General features: G+C 44.7%; 1 protein-coding gene across 1 annotated transcript in view; it reads right to left on the bottom strand.

Annotated features, from left to right (window-relative positions):
- LOC120059799 (calcipressin-3-like) overlaps positions 1-21,329 on the bottom strand; it is a 67,149-nt gene that overhangs the window by 44,745 nt on the left and 1,075 nt on the right. The window lies entirely within an intron of this gene.

The following is a 21,329-nucleotide window of genomic DNA, read 5'->3' on the forward strand; positions in this document are numbered from 1 at the left end:
CAAATGATAGTCCCACTAAGCGCAAACCAGATGGGATGGCGTATCGCTGCAGAATGCTCTGGTAGCCGTGCTGGTTATGTGTGCCTTGAATTCTAAATAAATAAATCACAGACCGTTCACCTTCTCTGCGTCTCACAAAGACATTGCGGTTGGAACCCCCCCCCCCAAAAAAAAATTTGGACTCCTCAGACCAAAGGACAGATTTCCACCAGTCAAATGTACATTGTTCGTGTTTCTTGGCCCAAACAAGTCTCTTCTTCTTATTGGTGTCCTTTAATAGTGGTTTCTTTGCAGCAATTCGACCATGAAGGCCTGTTACTTGAACTCTGTGAAGCATTTATTTGGGCTGCCATTTCTGAGGCTGGTAACTCTAATTAACTTATCCTCTGCAGCAGAGGTAACTCTGAGTCTTCCTTTCCTGTGGCGGTCCTCATGAGAGCCAGTTTCATCATAGCGCTTAATGGGTTTTCCGACTGCAGCACTTGAAGAAACTTTCAAAGTTCTTGAAATTTTCCGGATTGACTGACCTTCATATCTTAAAGTAATGATGGACTGTCGTTTCTCTTTGCTTATTTGAGCTGTTCTTGTCATAATATGGACTTGGTCTTTTACCAAATAGGGCTATCTTCTGTATACCAACCCTACCTTGTCACAACACAACTGATTGGCTCAAACGCATGTGTAGAGAAAGACAGCACAGCTTTGAAGACAGCACAGCGTTGAAGACAGCACAGCGTTGAAGACAGCACAGCGTTGAAGACAGCACAGCGTTGAAGTCAGCACAGCGTTGAAGTCAGCACAGCGTTGAAGACAGCACAGCGTTGAAGTCAGCACAGCGTTGAAGTCAGCACAGCATTGAAGTCAGCACAGCGTTGAAGTCAGCACAGCGTTGAAGACAGCACAGCGTTGAAGTCAGCACAGCGTTGAAGTCAGCACAGCGTTGAAGACAGCACAGCGTTGAAGACAGCACAGCGTTGAAGTCAGCACAGCGTTGAAGTCAGCACAGCGTTGAAGACAGCACAGCTTTGAAGACAGCACAGCGTTGAAGTCAGCACAGCGTTGAAGTCAGCACAGCGTTGAAGACAGCACAGCGTTGAAGACAGCACAGCGTTGAAGTCAGCACAGCGTTGAAGACAGCACAGCGTTGAAGACAGCACAGCTTTGAAGACAGCACAGCGTTGAAGTCAGCACAGCGTTGAAGTCAGCACAGCGTTGAAGACAGCACAGCGTTGAAGACAGCACAGCGTTGAAGACAGCACAGCGTTGAAGTCAGCACAGCGTTGAAGACAGCACAGCGTTGAAGTCAGCACAGCGTTGAAGACAGCACAGCGTTGTAGAAAGCACAGCGTTGAAGACAGCACAGCGTTGAAGTCAGCACAGCGTTGAAGACAGCACAGCGTTGAAGTCAGCACAGCGTTGAAGACAGCACAGCGTTGAAGACAGCACAGCGTTGAAGACAGCACAGCGTTGAAGACAGCACAGCGTTGAAGTCAGCACAGCGTTGAAGTCAGCACAGCGTTGAAGTCAGCACAGCGTTGAAGACAGCACAGCGTTGAAGTCAGCACAGCGTTGAAGTCAGCACAGCGTTGAAGACAGCACAGCGTTGAAGACAGCACAGCGTTGAAGACAGCACAGCGTTGAAGTCAGCACAGCGTTGAAGACAGCACAGCGTTGAAGTCAGCACAGCGTTGAAGTCAGCACAGCGTTGAAGTCAGCACAGCGTTGAAGACAGCACAGCGTTGAAGACAGCACAGCGTTCCGAGACTAAATGTGCCATTTTCAACAGGCAAAGAAACAGAGAGAGAAGGAGCGTTATTGTTTACGAAAATCACAGACTGAATGAAGGGATGGAACTTTGCTCAAGGATAGAAAGTGTTCCCATTTCTTCATCTCTCTCTCTCTCTCTGTTTTTAACAATGCCATTAAGAGATACAGTATCTAGGGGATACAGACAGATAACAAACCATGGGAATAAAAATAGACTGTACCTTCAGAGAAAACGTGCGAGAGAGTTAGAAATGACGAGGACGAAATAGAGGACGAGCTTGAGAACGGATGAAAAAAAGATGGAGAGCCTCCTGAGGGGCGCGTTGCTTGAGGCGTCACTACAGATCCGGGTTCGATCCCAGGCTGTGTCACAGCCGGCTGTGACCGGGAGACCCATGAGGCGGCGCACAATTGGCCCAGCGTCGTCCGGATTAGGGGAGGGTTTGGCCGGCCGAGATTTCCTTGTACCACCGCGCTCTAGCGACTCCTTGTGACGGGCCGGTTCGCCAGCTGGACAGTATTTCCTCTGACACATTGGTGCGCTGGCTTCCGGGTTAAGCAAACAGTGTATCAAGAAGCAGTGCGGTTTGGCGGGATTGTGTTTCGGAGGACGCACGGCTCTCTCCCGAGTCCATAGGGGAGTTGCAGCGATGGGACAAGCCTGTAACTACCAATTGGGTAAAAGTACATAAAATATATATATTTTTTAAGAGATGGAGAGCAAGTAAGGACAAGAGGGGGGATACAGACAGTGATATGTGTAGAAAAAGAGATGGAAAGAGAGTAATACATTGACATGTTATCCTCCAGCAAGACTCCCGCCTGACAAATTGCAAGCACCCTCAAAAGCATAAGCCTGTTGTCGATATATCTTTTCTCCAAAGGGCACAAGAGAAGTGTACTTTAAATGTCACCCCCTCCTTCTTCAATAACAACAACCTGCACAACACTTTGGAGGCCAAACCATGGCAGACTTCCCAACACAATACTTCTAACCACTGCCAGACTCCAACAAATTTACGATGTAAGTAAAACTACAAGCTATTGACACTGAAGATGCACCCTGTGTTGATTCTTTTGATTACTCATGCTCAGCCGAGCTACACACCATTCAGCAAGTAGCCTAGCGGTTAAGAGCGTTGGGCCAGTAACCGAAAGGTTGCTGGTTCGAATCCCTGAGCCGGAAAGGTGGAAAATTCTGCTGTTCTGCCTTTGAGCAAGTCAGTTAACCCCCAACCACAACTGGGTGCCGATGATGTCAAATAAGGCAGCCCCCCACACCTCTCTGATTCAGAGGGGTTGGGTTAAATGCGGAAGACACATTTCGGTTGAATGCATTCAGAAGTACATTCATCTGCTGCAGGTCATGAAAGCCAAAGATAGCACAGTACAACAAACATAGAATGTTGCCTGTTTTAACTGAATGTTGTACAGTTATGTAACTAACTACAACATATTATAACACTATATCATAGGAATGATGTAATCTGGCCTCCCTGATTTATTACTAGATTATGATATTGTAAGGTCATTATTATCGATCAAGGCAATCCATGATATTTCATATGTCGCATCCTATAATCATTACGTTGCTTAAATCGAAAAGGTCAGCGCGAGAAATGATCCTTCTCTCCAATTATGTTGAGGTCTGATGTGGGAAAAGCGCTATAAACTTCACTTTGATAGCAGTGTAGTGTCAGCCATCACCTAGTGTCTCCTGACAGACCTGCTGAAGATTTGCTTCTGGATGTCGAGATTAGAGATTTTCCATTACAAGACCATGGATTTGACCCAGAGGCAGGCTCACCTCACCAAAGAGATTAGCCATTACATAACCATGGACTTGACCCAGAGGCAGGCTCACCTCACCAAAGAGATTAGCCATTACATAACCATGGACTTGACCCAGAGGCAGGCTCACCTCACCAAAAAGATTAGCCATTAGATAACCATGGACTTGACCCAGAGGCAGGCTCACCTCACCAAAGAGATTAGCCATTAGATAACCATGGACTTGACCCAGAGGCAGGCTCACCTCACCAAAGGCTTCCAGAAGGCCGCAGGAGGGATGGAAGATGGATGCTATCTGCGCTGCATCATGGATAACCTTAGGGCTGAGCGGTATATCGTATTTTACGATATACCTGTATTGATGCACGGACCGGTTTGGGATTTTACTTTACCTCCTATAATGGTATTTGAATGTTTGGTTTGTTAAATGTGATATGTCATGACTAAGGTCCATTTTTATAGTTTACTTTGCTACTTGAGTCATCTCTCTCCGCTCTCTTTCCATGCCGCTTTCCATTCAGACCTAGCCCCGCCCCACACAGACCTAGCACCGCCCCACACAGACCTAGCCCCGCCCCACACAGACCTAGCCCCGCACCGTCACTCAAGGAGTACATTTTTTGTTCCTTGAGCACGAGACACTTGCATTCAGTCTACATGATCAATGCAGTACATGCAACAATGTTAATGACAACGATGCTGTTTTCACTTTGCTTCTTAATATAACAGTGCATTCAGAAAGTATTCAGACCCCTTGACTTTTTCCACATTTTGATAGGTTACACACTTTATTCTAACACAAATTTAAGAAACTTGACACATATTACCCCATAATGACAAAGCAAAAACAGGTTTTTAGACGTTTTTGCTAATTTATAAAAAATAAAAAAATGTAAAAATCTGATTTAAATAAGTATTCAGACCATTTACTCAGTACATTGTTAAAGCACCTTCGGCAGCGAATACAGCTGCAAGTCATCTTGGCTATGAAGCTACAAGCTTGGCACACCTGTATTTGGGGAGTTTCTCCGATTCGCTGCACAGCTATTTTCTGGTCTCTCCAGAGATGTTTGATCGGGTTCAAGTCCGGGGTCGGGCCGGGCCACTCCAGGACATTCAGAGACTTTTTCAGAAGCCATTCCTGTGTTGTCTTGGCTGTGTGCTTAGAGTCGTTATTCTGTTGGAAGGTGAACCTTCGCCCAGTCTGAGGTCCTGAGCGCTCTGGAGCAGGTTTTCATCAAGGATCTCTCTATACTTTGCTCCCTTCATCTTTCACTCAATCGTGACTAGTCTTTGGCGCTGAAAAACATTCCCACAACATGATGCTGCCACCACCATGCTTCACCGTAGGGATTGTGCAAGGTTTCCTCCAGATGTGACACTTGGCATTCAGGCCAAAGAATCTTGTTCCTCATGGTCTGAGAGTTCTTTAGGTGCCATTTGGCAAATTTGGCAAACTCCAAACCATCGGGTTCTCGGCCACCTCCTTGACCAAGGTCCTTCTCCCCCGATTGCTCAGTTTGGCCGGGCAACAAGCTCTAGGAAGAGTCTTGGTGGTTCCAAACTTCTTCCATTTAAGAATGATGGAGGCCACTGTGTTCTTGTGGACCTTCAATGCTGCAGAAAGTTTTCTGTACCCTTCCTCAGATCTGTTCCTCGACACAATCCTGTCTCGGAGCTCCACGGACAATTCCTTTGACCTCATGGCTTGGTTTTTGCTCTGACATGCACCGTCAACTGTGGGAACTTATATAGACAGGTGTGTGCCTTTCCAAATCATGTCCAATCAATTGGATTTACCACAGGATGACTCCAATCAAGTTGTAGAAACATCTCAAGGATGATCAATAGAAACAGAATGCACCTGAGCACAATTTCGAGTCTCATAGTAAAGGATCTCAATACTTATGTAAATAAGGTATTTCTGTTTTTTTATGTTTTAATACATTTGCAAAAAATTCTAAAAACCTGTTTTCACTTTGTCATTATGGGGAATTTTGTTTAGATTGATGATGAAAATGTTTAATTTAATCCATTTTAGAATAAGGCTATAACATAACACAATGTGGAAAAGGTAAAGGGGTCTCAATACTTACCTATTGCACTGTAAATCCACTACTATTCTATAATTACACTATTAGTTTGTTGTTTGTTACATCTGCAAACAGCTGGTTTATCTTTTTATAGCAACTTGGGCCTAAATCTTGTTAGCTGCTAATGATAATTGCTAGCTCACTAATAAATGTACTGAGTCAGCGCAAACATAATTAGCTAAACAGCATGATAATACCAGTGATGGTGCAGACCTACGTACACGACCGGTCAAAAGATTTAGAACATCTACTCATTCAATGGTTTTTCTTTATTTTTACTATTTTCTACATTGTAGAATGAAATGTTTTATTATTTATTTCACCTTTATTTAACCAGGTAGGCCAGTTGAGAACAAGTTCTCATTTACAACTGCGACCTGGCCAAGATAAAGCATAGCAGTTAACTGCTATGCTTTAATATATAACACATATGGAATCATGTAGTCACCAAAAAAGTGTTAAACAAATCAAAATATATTTGAGATTTGAGATTCTTCAAATAGCCACCCTTTGCCTTGATGACAGCTTTGCACACTCTTGGCATTCTCTCAACCAGCTTCACCTGGAATGCTTTTCCAACAGTCTTGAAGGAGTTCCCACATATGCTGAGCACGTGTTGGCTACTTTTCCTTCACTCTGCGGTCCAACTCATCCCAAACCATCTCAATTTGCTTCTGATGAAGCTCTCCATCCATGACTCTCCTTCTTGGTAAAATAGCCCTTACACAGCCTGGAGGTGTGTTGGATCATTGTCCTGTTGAAAAACAAATGATAGTCCCACTAAGCACAAACCAGATGGGATGGCGAATTCTAAATAAATCACAGACAGTGTCACCAGCAAAGCACCCCCACATCATATTACCTCCTCCATGCTTTACGGTGGGAAATACACATGCGGAGATCATCCGTTCACCCACACCGCGTCTCACAAAGACACGACGGTTGGAACCAAAAATCTCCAATTTGGATTCCAGACCTAATGTCCATTGCTCGTGTTTCTAGGCTCAAGAAAGTCTCTTCTTATTGGTGTCCTTTAGTAGTGGTTTCTTTGCAGCAATTCGACCATGAAGGCCTGATTCACGCAGTCTCCTCTGAACAGTTGATGTTGAGATGTGTCTGTTACTTGAACTCTGTGAAGCATTTATTTGGGCTGCAATTTCTGAGGCTCGTAACTCTAATGAACTTATCCTCTGCAGCAGAGGTAACTCTGGGTCTTCCATTCCTGTGGCAGTGAGTTGACTCTTCACATTGGATGATTTCACTGAACAACAAAAGAAAGGGAATATCAAATGATCTCCAATGATCCATCGCATCTCCCAAAAACGTTTTCAACGTACATCTGTAAAATGATAGTCTAGAAACTAAAGCTTTGATTGTCTTCCTCTCAGGCTTCCATGTCTTCTCCCTGGATGTCCACCTCTTGAGGCCTCAGAGTCTGATGTTCATCTTCACTGTCACTTTCCAACCTTGTTGAGGATAGCTCGTTGTCAGGCTCAAAAAGCCCAAAGTTTCCCCGGATGGCAACCAATTTTTCAACCCTTGTATTGGTCAGCCTGTTGCGTGCTTTGGTGTGTGTGTTCCCAAACAAGGACCAGTTGCGCTCTGAGGCGGCTGATGTTGGTGGGATTTGGAGGATGATGAAGGCAACAGGGGAAAGAGCCTCAGATCCACAAAGTCCCTTCCACCAGGTGGCTGATGAGATATGTTGGCACGACTGCCATATTGCATCCCCATCCCAAAGCCCTTGCTTGGAAGTGTACTTCGCCAGACTGCCAAGAACCTTGCCCTCATTCAGGCCAAGGTGGCGAGACATGGAGTGATGACACCATAGGCCTTGTTGATCTCTGCACCAGACAGGATGCTCTTGCCAGCATACTTGGGGTCCAACATGTATGCTGCGGCATGTATGGGCTTCAGGCCGAAGTCTTCACGTTTTTTGATTTATTTCAGAACTGCAGTTTCTTCTGCTTGGAGCAACAGCGAAGTGGGCAGGGCAGTACGGATTTCTTCTCTTACATCTGCAAGCAGAGTCTGAACATCAGACAGGATGGCATTGTCTCCCTCAATCCGTGCAATGGCTACTGCTATAGGTTCCAGGAGTTTCAAGCTGCTTACCACTCTCTCCCAAAATACATCATCCAGGAGGATCCTCTTGATGGGGCTGTCCATATCGGCAGACTGTGATGTGGCCATTTCTTGGAGAGACTCCTTCCCCTACAGGAGACTGTCAAACATGATGACAACACCACCCCAACGGGTGTTGCTGGGCAGCTTCAATGTGGTGCTCTTATTCTTCTCACTTTGCTTGGTGAGGTAGATTGCTGCTATATCTTGATGACCCTTCACATACCTAACCATTTCCTTGGCTCTCTTGTAGAGTGTATCCATTGTTTTCAGTGCCATGATGTCCTTGAGGAGCAGATTCAATGCAAGATCAGCAAAGCCAATGGGTATGATGTGAGGGTAGGACTCCTCCACTTTAGACCAAGCAGCCTTCATGTTCGCAGAATTGTCTGTCACCAGTGCAAATACCTTCTGTGGTCCAAGGTCATTGATGACTGCCTTCAGCTCATCTGCAATGTAGAGACCGGTGTGTCTGTTGTCCCTTGTGTCTGTGCTCTGGTAGAATAATGGTTGAGGGGTGGAGATGATGTAGTTAATTATTCCTTGCCCACAAACTTCAACCACCCATCAAAGGTGATTGCAATACGGTCTGCTTTCTCTATGATTTGCTTGACCTTCACTTGAACTCTGTTGAACTCTGCATCCAGCAAATGAGTAGATAAAGCATGTCTGGTTGGAGGGGTGAAGATAATTCCGAAATCTCTTCTAATACACAATGTCTGTGAGCATCAGATGTGAACCAGTTGCATACACAGCTCGAGCAAGACATTCATCACTAATAATGTATGTGCTGCCACCCTAGGGTCACGCGCTACTCATAAAGCACATTTATAACTTTTATTATTAAAAAACATTTAAAAATTATTAAATTATTATTATTAAAAAACCCTCAAAACCACCTAATTTAAAAAAACATATTGTGATATGATATTTGTCCATATCGCCCAGCCCTAGGTGACCTTCAGCCCACTGCACACCCTCCCGCACGTTCCCCCTCGGGGACAGAGTCCCAAAAATAGAAGGACAACTTAACACATGCAGCACAGTAGCTCTCTCTCTCCACAATCCCCTCTATCCTTCTGTCTGGTGTCACCTCACTGTTCGAGATACAAACAAACACACTGGCCATGACACTATCCTCTGCTCTATATGGCTCTGCTGCTCACATAGCTGCGGGAAGTAGTTTGGGGGTGGGGGTGCTGTGTAGATTTCTTTTTACATATATTTTTTTACTGTATTTTCAAAGGGGGTGCTGAAAAAAAATGATTGCCCGCGCTACAGACGCTATATCGGTCCGCTAATGCAGCACTATTAAAGGCACTACTTTTGTGAAACAATTTTTTAAATAAAAATAATCAAATAAATAAATATATATATACTGTATATATATTTTTTAAATAAAAATGTATATATATACACTGTATATATTTTTGTCTTCTTCTGTTTTTCAGGGGGTGTTGCAGCACGCTCAGCACTCCTACTTCCTGTTGTTATGGATGCTCACAAACAGCCAATGGGGTGCTTTTACTGTAGCCTACCAGTGGTGCAGTGGAGGGTAAATGCAAGTAAACGCATTTTACCCACTTTTTTTTTGCAAGACATTTTAATCACTTTTTTCACCGTGACCGGCAATCAGAGTTTACCTACCTTTTCTTTGTTTTACCACTACACCACTAGCCTACTATAGCACAGGTTGCAGGGTTGGGGTCAATTCCAATTTAAGTCAGTCAATTTAGGAAGTGGTTTTAATAAAAATAAATAAAACAATTTAAAATGAATAGTTTATCCTTTTCAGGTTTATTAAGAAGGCATTGAAAATAAAAGCACCTTTTTAAATTATTGAATTGGAATTTCAGTTTACTCCCTGAATTGACTGACTTTACTTCGAATAGACCCCGACCCTGACGTAAATGAGGAGCTGACCCCAACCCTGACGGAAATGAGAAGCTGACCCCAACCCTGACGTAAATGAGGAGCTGACCCCAACCCTGACGTAATGAGGAGCTGACCCCAACCCTGACGTAAATGAGAAGCTGACCCCAACCCTGACGTAAATGAAGAGCTGACCCCAACCCTGACGTAAATGAGGAGCTGACCCCAACCCTGACGTAAATGAGAAGCTGACCCCAACCCTGACGTAAATGAGAAGCTGACCCCAACCCTGACGTAAATGAGGAGCTGACCCCAACCCTGACGTAAATGAGAAGCTGACCCCAACCCTGACGTAAATGAAGAGCTGACCCCAACCCTGACGTAAATGAGGAGCTGACCCCAACCCTGACGTAAATGAGGAGCTGACCCCAACCCTGACGTAAATGAGAAGCTGACCCCAACCCTGACGTAAATGAGGAGCTGACCCCAACCCTGACGTAATGAGGAGCTGACCCCAACCCTGACGTAAATGAGGAGCTGACCCCAACCCTGACGTAATGAGGAGCTGACCCCAACCCTGACGTAAATGAGAAGCTGACCCCAACCCTGACGTAAATGAAGAGCTGACCCCAACCCTGACGTAAATGAGGAGCTGACCCCAACCCTGACGTAAATGAGAAGCTGACCCCAACCCTGACGTAAATGAGAAGCTGACCTCAACCCTGACATAAATGAGGAGCTGACCCCAACCCTGACGTAAATGAGAAGCTGACCCCAACCCTAACGTAAATGAGAAGCTGACTCCAACCCTGACGTAAATGAGGAACTGACCCCAACCCTGACGTAAATGAGGAGCTGACCCCAACCCTGACGTAAATGAGAAGCTGACCCCAACCCTGACGTAAATGAGAAGCTGACCCCAACCCTGATGTAAATGAGGAGCTGACCCCAACCCTGACGTAAATGAGGAGCTGACCCCAACCCTGACGTAAATGAGAAGCTGACCCCAACCCTGACGTAGTGAGGAGCTGACCCCAACCCTGACGTAATGAGGAACTGACCCCAACCCTGACGTAAATGAGGAGCTGACCCCAACCCTGACGTAAATGAGTAGCTGACCCCAACCCTGATGTAAATGAGTAGCTGACCCCAACCCTGACGTAAATGAGTAGCTGACCCCAACCCTGACGTAAATGAGGATCTGACCCCAACCCTGACGTAAATGAGAAGCTGACCCCAACCCTGACGTAAATGAGGAGCTGACCCCAACCCTGACGTAAATGAGGAGCTGACCCCAACCCTGACGTAAATGAGGAGCTGACCCCAACCCTGACGTAGTGAGGAGCTGACCCCAACCCTGACGTAGTGAGGAGCTGACCCCAACCCTGACGTAGTGAGGAGCTGACCCCAACCCTGACGTAGTGAGTAGCTGACCCCAACCCTGACGTAATGAGTAGCTGACCCCAACCCTGACGTAATGAGGAGCTGACCCCAACCCTGACGTAATGAGGAGCTGACCCCAACCCTGATGTAGTGAGGAGCTGATCCCAACACTGATGTAATGAGCTGAGGTTTACATGCCACAGTGCACAATGGCAATACAATGCCATCATGGTAATGATGTTCTCTGATTATAGTTAAAGGGATACTTCAAGATTTTGTCAATGAGCATTCTAGCAGATACCCATCAACTTCCAGTCATTGCGCTAACGCTAGTTAGCATTGGCTTGTGAAGCTACTTCTAACTTCCTTCATACTGGACACAGAAACATAAAAATGGTATCCACAAATTCATCTGACTCTGGTGAGTTAATCCTGCCAAAATCCCGATGTGTCCCTTTAAGCTTGATATAATTACTTTAGATTAGGATTTTCCTGGTGTTCAAAGCACTTTACATCGTGCGGGGTTACTAAGAATGGACTTTTCCCTACACTACCGATGCTTCACTACTGTTCAATGGCAGTGCTGCATGTCTGCACCAGAAAAAGCATTGTGCTATTGTTTTGTGATAGGGGGTCTTCCTGAATCACCATAGGCAGTGAAAGTAGCCTACAAGTATTGTTCCCGCCAGCAGCACTGAAAGCATCTGAAAACCTTGCGGTTTGCTGATTAGGCTGCTGGCATAGACTGTCTGAGAAACGGGCCGCCTTAATAGCCTTCCTGACCTTTTCCATATCCCACTCCACCCTTCCTTCTCTCTCGTTACTAACTGAATACTCCCTCACACACCCCTCATATTCTGATACCACATCGGATCGAACCCGGATCTGTAGTGACGCCTCAAGCACTGCAGTGCCTTAGACCGCTGCGTCACTCGGGAGGCCCCGGTAGTTACTATTCTGATACCAAATGGTAATACCAAATAATGTTGAATCCTTTTTTTTGGTCCTAGACTTGGAGCTCCGGTGTAGCTTGCCGTGCGGTAGCAAAGAAAACAGTCTATGACTTGGGTGACTGGAGTCTCTGACAATTTTATGGGTTTTCCTCCAACACCGCCTATTATATAGGTCCTGGATGGCAGGAAGCTTGGCCCATGCAGCTGATGCAGCTGTAGAACTTTTTTAGGATCTGGGGACCCATGCCAAATCTTTTCAGTCTCCTGAGGGGGAATATGTTTTGTCGTGCCCTATTCACGACTGTCTTGGTGTGTTTGGACCATGATAGTTCGCTGGTGATGTGGGCACCAAGGAACTTGAAACTCTCGACTCGCTCCACTACATCCCGTTGATGTTAATGGGGGCCTGTTCGGCCCACCTTTTCCTGTATTCCACGATCAGCTCATTTGTCTTGCTCACATTGAGGGAGAGGTTGTTGTCCTGGCACCACACTGCCAGTTCACTGACCTCCTCCCTATAGGCTGTCTCATCGTTTTCGGTGATCAGGCCTACCACTGTTGTGTCGTCAGCAAACTTAATGATAGTGTTGGAGTCATGTTTGGCCACGCAGTCGTGGGTGAACAGGGAATACAGGAGGGGACTAAATACATATCCCTGAGGGGCCCCAGTGTTGAGGATCAGCGTGGCGGATGTGTTGTTACCTACCCTTCCCACCTGGGGGCGGCCCGTCAGGAAGTCCAGGATCCAGTTACAGAGGGAGGTGTTTAGTCCCAGGGTCCTTAGCTTATTGATGAGCTTCGTGGGCACTATGGTGCTGAACGCTGAGCTGTAGTCAATGAACAGCATTCTCACATAGGTGTTCCTTTTGTCCAGGTGGGAAAAGGCAGTGTGGAGCGCGATTTAGATCGCGTCATCTGTAGATCTGTTGGGGCGGTATGCGAACTGGAGTGGGTCTAGGGTATCCGAGAGGATGCTGTTGATGTGAACCATGACCAGCCTTTCAAAGCTCATCATGACTACCAATGTGAATGCTACGGGCGGTAATCATTTAGGCAGGTTACCTCTGCTTCCTTGGGCACAGGGACTATGGTGGTCTGCTTGAAACATGTAGGTATTACAGACTCAGTCAGGGAGAGGTTGAAAACGTCAGTGAAGACACTTGCCAGTTGGTCCGTGCATGCTTTGAGTACACATCCTGGTAATCCATCTGGCCCCGTGGCTTTGTGAATGTTGACCTGTTTAAAGGTCTTGCTCACATCGGCTACCGAGAGCGTTATCACACAGTCATCCAGAAAAGCTGGTGCTCTCGTGCATGCTTCAGTGTTGCTTTCCTCGAAGCGAGCATAAAAGGCATTTAGCTGGTCTGGTAGGCTCGTGTCGCTGGGCAGCTCGCGTCTGGGTTTCCCTTTGTAGTCCATCATAGTTTTCAAGCCCTGCCACATCCGACGAGCATCAGAGCCGGTGTAGTAGGATTCAATCTTAAATCTGTATTTACGCTTTGCTTGTTTGATGGTTCGTCCGAGGACATAGCGGGATTTCTTATAAGTGTCCGGATTAGAGTCCCGCTCCTTGTAAGCGGCAACTCTAGCCTTCAGCTCGATGCGGATGTTGCCTGTAATCCATGGCTTCTGGTTGGGATATGTACAGTTGAAGTCGGAAGTTTCCATACACCTTAGCCAAATACATTTAAACTCAGTTTTTCTCAATTCCTGACATTTAATCCGAGTACAAATTCCCTGTCTTAGGTCAGTTAGGATCACCACTTTATTTTAAGAATGTGAAATGTCAGAATAATAGTAGAGAGAATTATTTATTTCAGCTTTTATTTCTTTCATCACATTCCCAGTGGGTCAGAAGCTTACATACACTCAATTCGTATTTGATAGCATTGCCTTCAAATTGTTTAACTTGGGTCAAACGTTTCGGGTAGCCTTCCACAAGCTTCCCACAATAAATTGGGTGAATTTTGGCCCATTCCTCCTGACAGAGCTGGTGTAACTGAGTCAGGTTTGTAGGCCTCCTTGCTCGCACACGCTTTCTCAGTTCTCCCCACAAATATTCTACGGGATTGAGGTCATGGCTTTGTGATGGCCACTCCAATATCTTGACTTTGTTGTCCTTTAGCAATTTTGCCACAACTTTGGAAGTATGCTTGGGGTCATTGTCCATTTGGAATACCCATTTGCAACCAAGCTTTAACTCCCTGACTGATGTCTTGAGATGTTGCTTCAATATATCCACATGATTTTACTTCCTCATGATACCATCTATTTTGTGAAGTGCACCAATCCCTCCTGCAGCAAAGCACCCCCACAACATGATGCTGCCACCCCCGTGCTTCACGGTTGGGATAGTTTTCTTCGGCTTGCAAGCTTCCCCCTTTTTCCTCCAAACATAATGATGGTCATTATGGCCAAACAGTTATATTTTGTTTCATCAGACCAAAGGACATTTCTCCAAAAAGTACCATCTTTGTCCCCATGTGCAGTTGCAAACCGTAGTCTGGCTTTTTCATGGCGGTTTTGGAGCAGTGGCTTCTTCCTTGCTGAGCGGCCTTTCAGGTTATGTCGATATAGGACTCGTTTTACTGTGGATATAGATACTTTTGTACCTGTTTCCTCCAGCATCTTCACAAGGTCCTTTGCTGTTGTTCTGGGATTGACTTGCACTTTTCGTACCAAAGTACGTTCATCTCTAGGAGACAGAACGCGTCACCTTCCTGAGCGGTATGACGGCTGCGTGGTCCCATGGTGTTTATACTTGCGGAATATTGTTTGTACAGATGAACGTGGTACCTTCAGGCGTTTGGAAATTGCTCCCAAGGATGAACCAGACTTGTGGAGGTCTACAATTATTTTCCTGAGGTCTTGGCTGATTTCTTTGGATTTTCCGATGATGTCAAGCAAAGAGGCACTGAGTTTGAAGGTAGGCCTTGAAATACATAAGATGAAGCTAATGCCATGTTGGTTAGCAGCCATTAGGATGGTTCTCGGGACAAATTGACTCAAATGATGTCAATTAGCCTATCAGAAGCTTCTAAAGCCATGAAATCATTTTCTGTAATTTTCCAAGCTGTTTAAAGGCACAGTCAACTTAGTGTATGTAAACTTCTGACCCACTGGAATTGTGATACAGTGAATTATATGTGAAATAATCTGTCTGTAATATTTTGTTTGCAAAATTACTTGTGTCATATTTGTGTGTGTGTGTGTGTGTGTGTGTGTGTGTGTGTGTGTGTGTGTGTGTGTGTGTGTGTGTGTGTGTGTGTGTGTGTGTGTGTGTGTGTGTGTGTGTGTGCTTGTCTGTGTTCATGCATGTATGTGCTTGTCTGTGTTCATGCATGTGTGTGTCCTTGTGTGTGTTCATGCACAATGAACCAGACAACGACCAAAAATGATCACCTACTCTCTTACCTACAACATTCGGGGGTGTCGAGAGTTTTTGCATAACCTTTGAGAGGTTTTCTCATTTTGCTGCCAGTTTTTGAATATTCAAATAAGTGTCAAAATGGTTATTGTTTTAGTCAGGCTTAGTCAAATGAAGTGTACAGTGAACAATATATTGACATCCACTAACTGAAGTGTGAGGGGGCATTTCCAGAACCCATGTGTGTCTTCGAGCAGGAGTTGTGACATTCTGTAGCGAGAGTCTTCACTGTTGCGCAGATATGGGATACACAGTACATTTTTTAATTAAAATATATAGTTAGCTTATTTTTGTCCTATCATGATGGAACGGTGCCAACCCTATATCCTAGACACAGACCTGAGCGACCCCTAAGGACCTACGCAGCCGTGACAGAAAGGTGAACGTGGTCAGAGATCCACTAAAGCAGAACCGCCCCCTCAAGATTCTGAGCCCTGACAGGGTTGGTCCAAAAGCCAAAGACCCCCGGAAGGGTGAACATAATATACAAGGATTTTTAAAAGCTGCTAATGAGAACCTTGACGTCCTCGTACCTGGCCGGTAGGAATTCCAGTGGAGTACACCCGCCCAGGTAGTGGCAGTGCTGGCAAACACTGGCTGCAGTAACCCATAGGAAGGGACTCACACTTGGACAATTAAAGATGAGGTATATTATTGTGGTCCTGGCGGCACAGAATAATCAAATGGTCTGACTGTAGAGAGGTGCTTGTGAAGATGGGTCACAACGGGGGAAGAGCGTGTGTGGCTGGGCTCCATCTGCTCGGGCTAGATATTGGTTAATCAATTTGGCATACTTTCTTAAACAGTTAAACACATTCACACATCAAGTCTTCTCTTGAGTTGGGGTCGGGGATGGAACAACTGTTGCACATTTGAGTTTGTACTTGTGTGTGTGTGTGTGTGTGTGTGTGTGTGTGTGTGTGTGTGTGTGTGTGTGTGTGTGTGTGTGTGTGTGTGTGTGTGTGTGTTAGTGTGTGTGTGTGTGTGTTAGTGTGTGTGTGTGTGTGTGTGTGTGTGTGTGTGTGTGTGTGTGTGTGTGTGTGTGTGTGTGTGTGTGTGTGTGCCTGTGCGTGTGTGTGTGCATGCGGGGGGGGGGGGGGGGGGGGGGGTGTAGGTCGATCTATGGGTGGAAGGGGAGAGAGGGGCAGAGGTGTTTGTTTGGGAGGGGTGGGGTGAGTGAGTAAATTAATCCCATATCTGTTGACAAAAATGTAGAATTTCTACTACCGACCGTTGTTATGGGCAACAATCCTTCATAGAAGTACTTATATTATTATGCATACTATTTGTCAATTGTGGGAATATATTTAAATATGCAAGATTTTTTTAATATACAGTGCCTTCGGAAAATACTTTTCGTATTCAGAGCCTTTGACTTTTTCCACATTTTGTTACATTACAGCATTATTCTAAAATTGATTAAATAAAATTATTTGCTCAGCAATCTACGCATAATACCCCATAATGACAAAGTGAAAACAGGTTTTGAGAAATTTAGCAAATGTATTTAAAAAAACAACAGAAATACCTTATTTACATAAGTGTTCAGACCCTTCGCTATGAGACTCGAAATTGAGTTCAGGTGCATCCTGTTTCCATTGATCATCCTTGAACTGTTTCTACAACTTGATTTACCTGTGGTAAATTCAATTGATTGGACATGATTTGGAAAGTCTCACACCTATCTATATAAGGTCCCACAGTTGACAGTGCATTGTCAGAGCAAAAACCAAGCCATAAGGTCAAAGGAATTGTCCGTAGAGCTCAGAGACAGGATTGTGTCGAGGCACAGATCTGGGAAAGGGTACCAAAACATTTCTGCACCATTGAAGGCCCCAAGAACACAGTGGCCTCCATCATTCTTAAATGGAAGAAGTTTGGAACCACCAAGACTCTTCCTAGAGCTGGCCGCCAGCCAAACTGAGCAATCAGGGGAGAAGGGCCTAGGTCAGGGAGGTGACCAAGATCCCGATGGTCACTCTGACAGAGCTCCAGAGTTCCTCTGTGGAGAGAAGGACAACTATTTCTGCAGCACTCCACCAATTAGGCCTTTATGGTAGAGTGGCCAGACAGAAGCCACTCCTTAGTAAAAGGCACATGACAGCCCGCTTGGAGTTTGCCAAAAGGCACCTAAAGACTCTCAGACCATCAGAAACAAGATTCTCTGGTGTGATGAAATCAAGATTGAACTATTTGGCATGAATGACAAGCGTCATGTCTGGGGTAAACCTGGTACCATCCCAAGCATGGTGGTGGCAGCATCATGATGTGCGGATGTTTTTCAGTGGCAGGGACTGGGAGACTAGTCAGGATCAAGGCAAAGATGAACGGAGAACAGAGAGATCCTTGATGAAAACCTGCTCCAGAGTGCTCAGGACCTCAGACTGTGGTGAAGGTTCACAAATCCAGGAGTGGCTTCGGGACAAGCCTCTGAATGTCCTTGAGTGGCCCAGCCAGAGACTGGACTTGAACCTGATCTAACATCTCTGGAGAGACCTAAAAATAGCTGTGCAACAATGCTCTCCATTCAACCTGACAGAGCTTGAGAGGCTCTGCAGAGAAGAATGGGAGAAACTCCCCAAATACAGGTGTGCCATGCTTGTAGCATCATACCAAAGAAGACTCAAGGCTGTAATGACTGCCAAAGGTGCTTCAACAAAGGTGCTACTTATGTAAATGTGATATTTCATTTTTTTATTTTTTATAAATTAGCAAACATTTCTATAAAACAGTTTTTGCTTTGCCATTATGGGATATTGTGTGTAGATTGATGAGGAACATTTTTTATTTCATACATTTTAGAATAAGGCTGTAACCTAACAAAACGGGGGGAAATTCAAGGGTTCTGAATACTTCCCGAAGGCACAGTATACATGTTTAAATAACTAGATGCAGTAGAACCGAGGTGAAGGCGTTCCAAATGATGTTGGCTGTTAATCTGGCTCTGTACTGTAGGTGGCACCATGTGCTCTTTTTAAAGGATGGGCCCCTAAATCTTAAAGTCCTAGGATCCATGCGTGCAGGGGTGGTCAGCCTGTCACTGGAACGACAACCCAATTTGGGATGGGGGGAGGTTTTGTCAATATTATGGCAAGTATAATCAAAACTTGTTATGGTCAGTGGTGAAATAAGTATAGCTAGTTATAATTGTAATGGCTTAGTAGATAATAAGAAAAGACAATCAGTCTTTACCTGGCTAAAAGAGAAGGAATATAATATCTACTGTTTACAGGAAAATCATTATACACCATTAGACAAAGTTGTATGAAAAAAGGGCTGGAGGGTATATTTCTCCCATGTGGATCCTTTTAAAGATGATCCACGCTTCTATGAAAATATAATGATTTAGCGAGCTTACAGTTAATACATGACTCAATTATTATGGTGGGAGAATATAATACGATACCTTAATGGACAGTAAAGGAAATCACAATACAACCTATCACCCTCAAACACTTAAGGAAATTACGAATATTATGGATATATTAAAACTAGTGGATATATATGTAACGGTAGATTTCCTCCTCTTCGTCTGAAAAAACTAGACACACAACATAGAATGCCCACTCAGCTCACGTCCTGACCAACACTAAAACAAAGAAAACACAAAAGAACTATGGTCAGAACGTGACAATATAGAAGCTTAAATATCCTGATCTAGTAAGATATACAGTACCAGTCAAAAGTTTGGACACACCTACTCATTCAAGGGTTTTTCTTTATTTTTACTATTTTGTACATTGTAGAATAATAATGAAGACATCAACACTATGAAATAACACATATGGAATCATGTAGTAACCAAAAAAGTGTTAAACAAAACAAAATATATTTTATATTTGAGATTCTTCAAAGTAGCCACTCTTTGCCTTGATGACAGCTTTGCACACTCTTGGCATTCTCTCAACCAGCTTCATGAGGTAGTCACCAGGAATGTATTTCCATTAACAGGTGTGCCTTGTTAAAAGTTAATTTGTGGAATTTCTTTCCTTCTTAATGCATTTGAGCCAATCAGTTGTGACAAGGTAGGGGTTGTATACAGAAGATAGCCCTATCTGGTAAAATACCAAGTCCATATTATCGCAAGAACAGCTCAAATAAGCAAAGAGAAACGACAGTCCATCATTACTTTAAGACATGAAGGTCAGTCAATCCGGAAAATGGCAATAACTTTGATGCAGAAAATTACATTGATAGATTGTGCCTTTAATCTGCAATATTAAAGCTGGAAAAAAGCAATTGTGAATCTATATAACGCCAGGAATAAAATGATGGGGAGGGAAGGATGTACAAACAACCAAGTTCACAAAGTGAGAGTGATTCATTTAAAGGGGTATTCAAAGTGAGAGTGATTCATTTAAAGGGGTATTCAAAGTGAGAGTGATTCATTTAAAGGGGTATTCAAAGTGAGAGTGATTCATTTAAAGGGGTATTCAAAGTGAGAGTGATTCATTTAAAGGGGTATTCAAAGTGAGAGTGATTCGTTTAAAGGGGCATTCAAGGTGAGAGTGATTGATTTAAAGGGGGATTAAACGGGAGAGTGATTCATTTAAAGGGGCATTCGGTGCCAATTTTAGTTGCATGATTGTGTGTTGTTTAACACTTGCATGAAGAGACAGAGGGAGGGAACAGAGAGAGAAAAGGAGAGAAAAAAGAGGGAGTGAGGTAACTAGTGATGGAACAGAGAGAATGAGGTAACTAGTGAGGGAACAGAGAGAGTGAGGTAACTAGTGAGGGAACAAAGGGAGTGAGGGAACTAGTGAGGGAACATTTACATTTAACATTTACATTTAAGTCATTTAGCAGACGCTCTTATCCAGAGCGACTTACAAGTACATACATTCATACTTTTTTTTTTTGTACTGAGAGAGTGAGGGAACTAGTGAGGGAACAGAGAGAATGAGGTAACTAGTGAGGGAACAGAGAGAATGAGGTAACTAGTGAGGGAACAGAGAGAGTGAGGGAACTAGTGAGGGAACAGAGAGAGTGAGGTAACTAGTGAGGGAACAGAGGGAGTGAGGGAACAGCGAGAGTGAGGGAACTAGTGAGGGAACAGAGAGAATGAGGTAACTAGTGAGGGAACAGAGAGAGTGAGGTAACAAGAGAGGGAACAGAGAAAGTGAGGTAACTAGTGAGGGAACAGAGAGAATGAGGGAACTAGTGAGGGAACAGGGGGAGTGAGGTAACTAGTGAGGGAACAGAGAGAATGAGGTAACTAGTGAGGGAACAGGGGGAGTGAGGTAACGAGTGAGGGAACAGAGAGAGTGGGGTAACTAGTGAGGGAACAGGGGGAGTGAGGTAACTAGTGAGGGAACAGAGAGAGTGAGGGAACTAGTGAGGGAACAGAGAGAGTGAGGTAACTAGTGAGGGAACAGAGAGAATGAGGTAACTAGTGAGGGAACAAAGGGAGTGAGGTAACTAGTGAGGGAACAGAGAGAGTGAGGTACCTAGTGAGGGAACAGAGAGAGTGAGGTAACGAGTGAGGGAACAGAGAGAGTGGGGTAACTAGTGAGGGAACAGGGGGAGTGAGGGAACTAGTGAGGGAACAGAGAGAGTGAGGTAACTAGTGAGGGAACAGAGAGAGTGAGGGAACTAGTGAGGGAACAGAGAGAGTGAGGGATCTAGTGCGGGAACAGAGAGAGTGAGGTAACTAGTGAGGGAACAGATATAGTGAGGGAACTAGTGAGGGAACTAGTGAAGGAACAGAGAGTGAAAGAGAAGGGAATAGAAAGAGAGTGGGATGTGAAACATGCCAGCTGGAGGGATGGATGCTGTGACGGCCTAATTGGAATAGAGTGGCAGAACATTTTAAAAGTATTGTTTGTTTTGTTTTGTTCCCTCCTTCACTAGACAGCCTGGGCCAAGTGTGTCATCCCTGGTAGATAAAGATGTGACAGGCCTTGATCTGTGTCACAGAGG

The sequence above is a fragment of the Salvelinus namaycush genome, chromosome 15 (assembly GCF_016432855.1).
Source record: "Salvelinus namaycush isolate Seneca chromosome 15, SaNama_1.0, whole genome shotgun sequence".
Taxonomy (NCBI): Eukaryota; Metazoa; Chordata; class Actinopteri; order Salmoniformes; family Salmonidae; genus Salvelinus; species Salvelinus namaycush.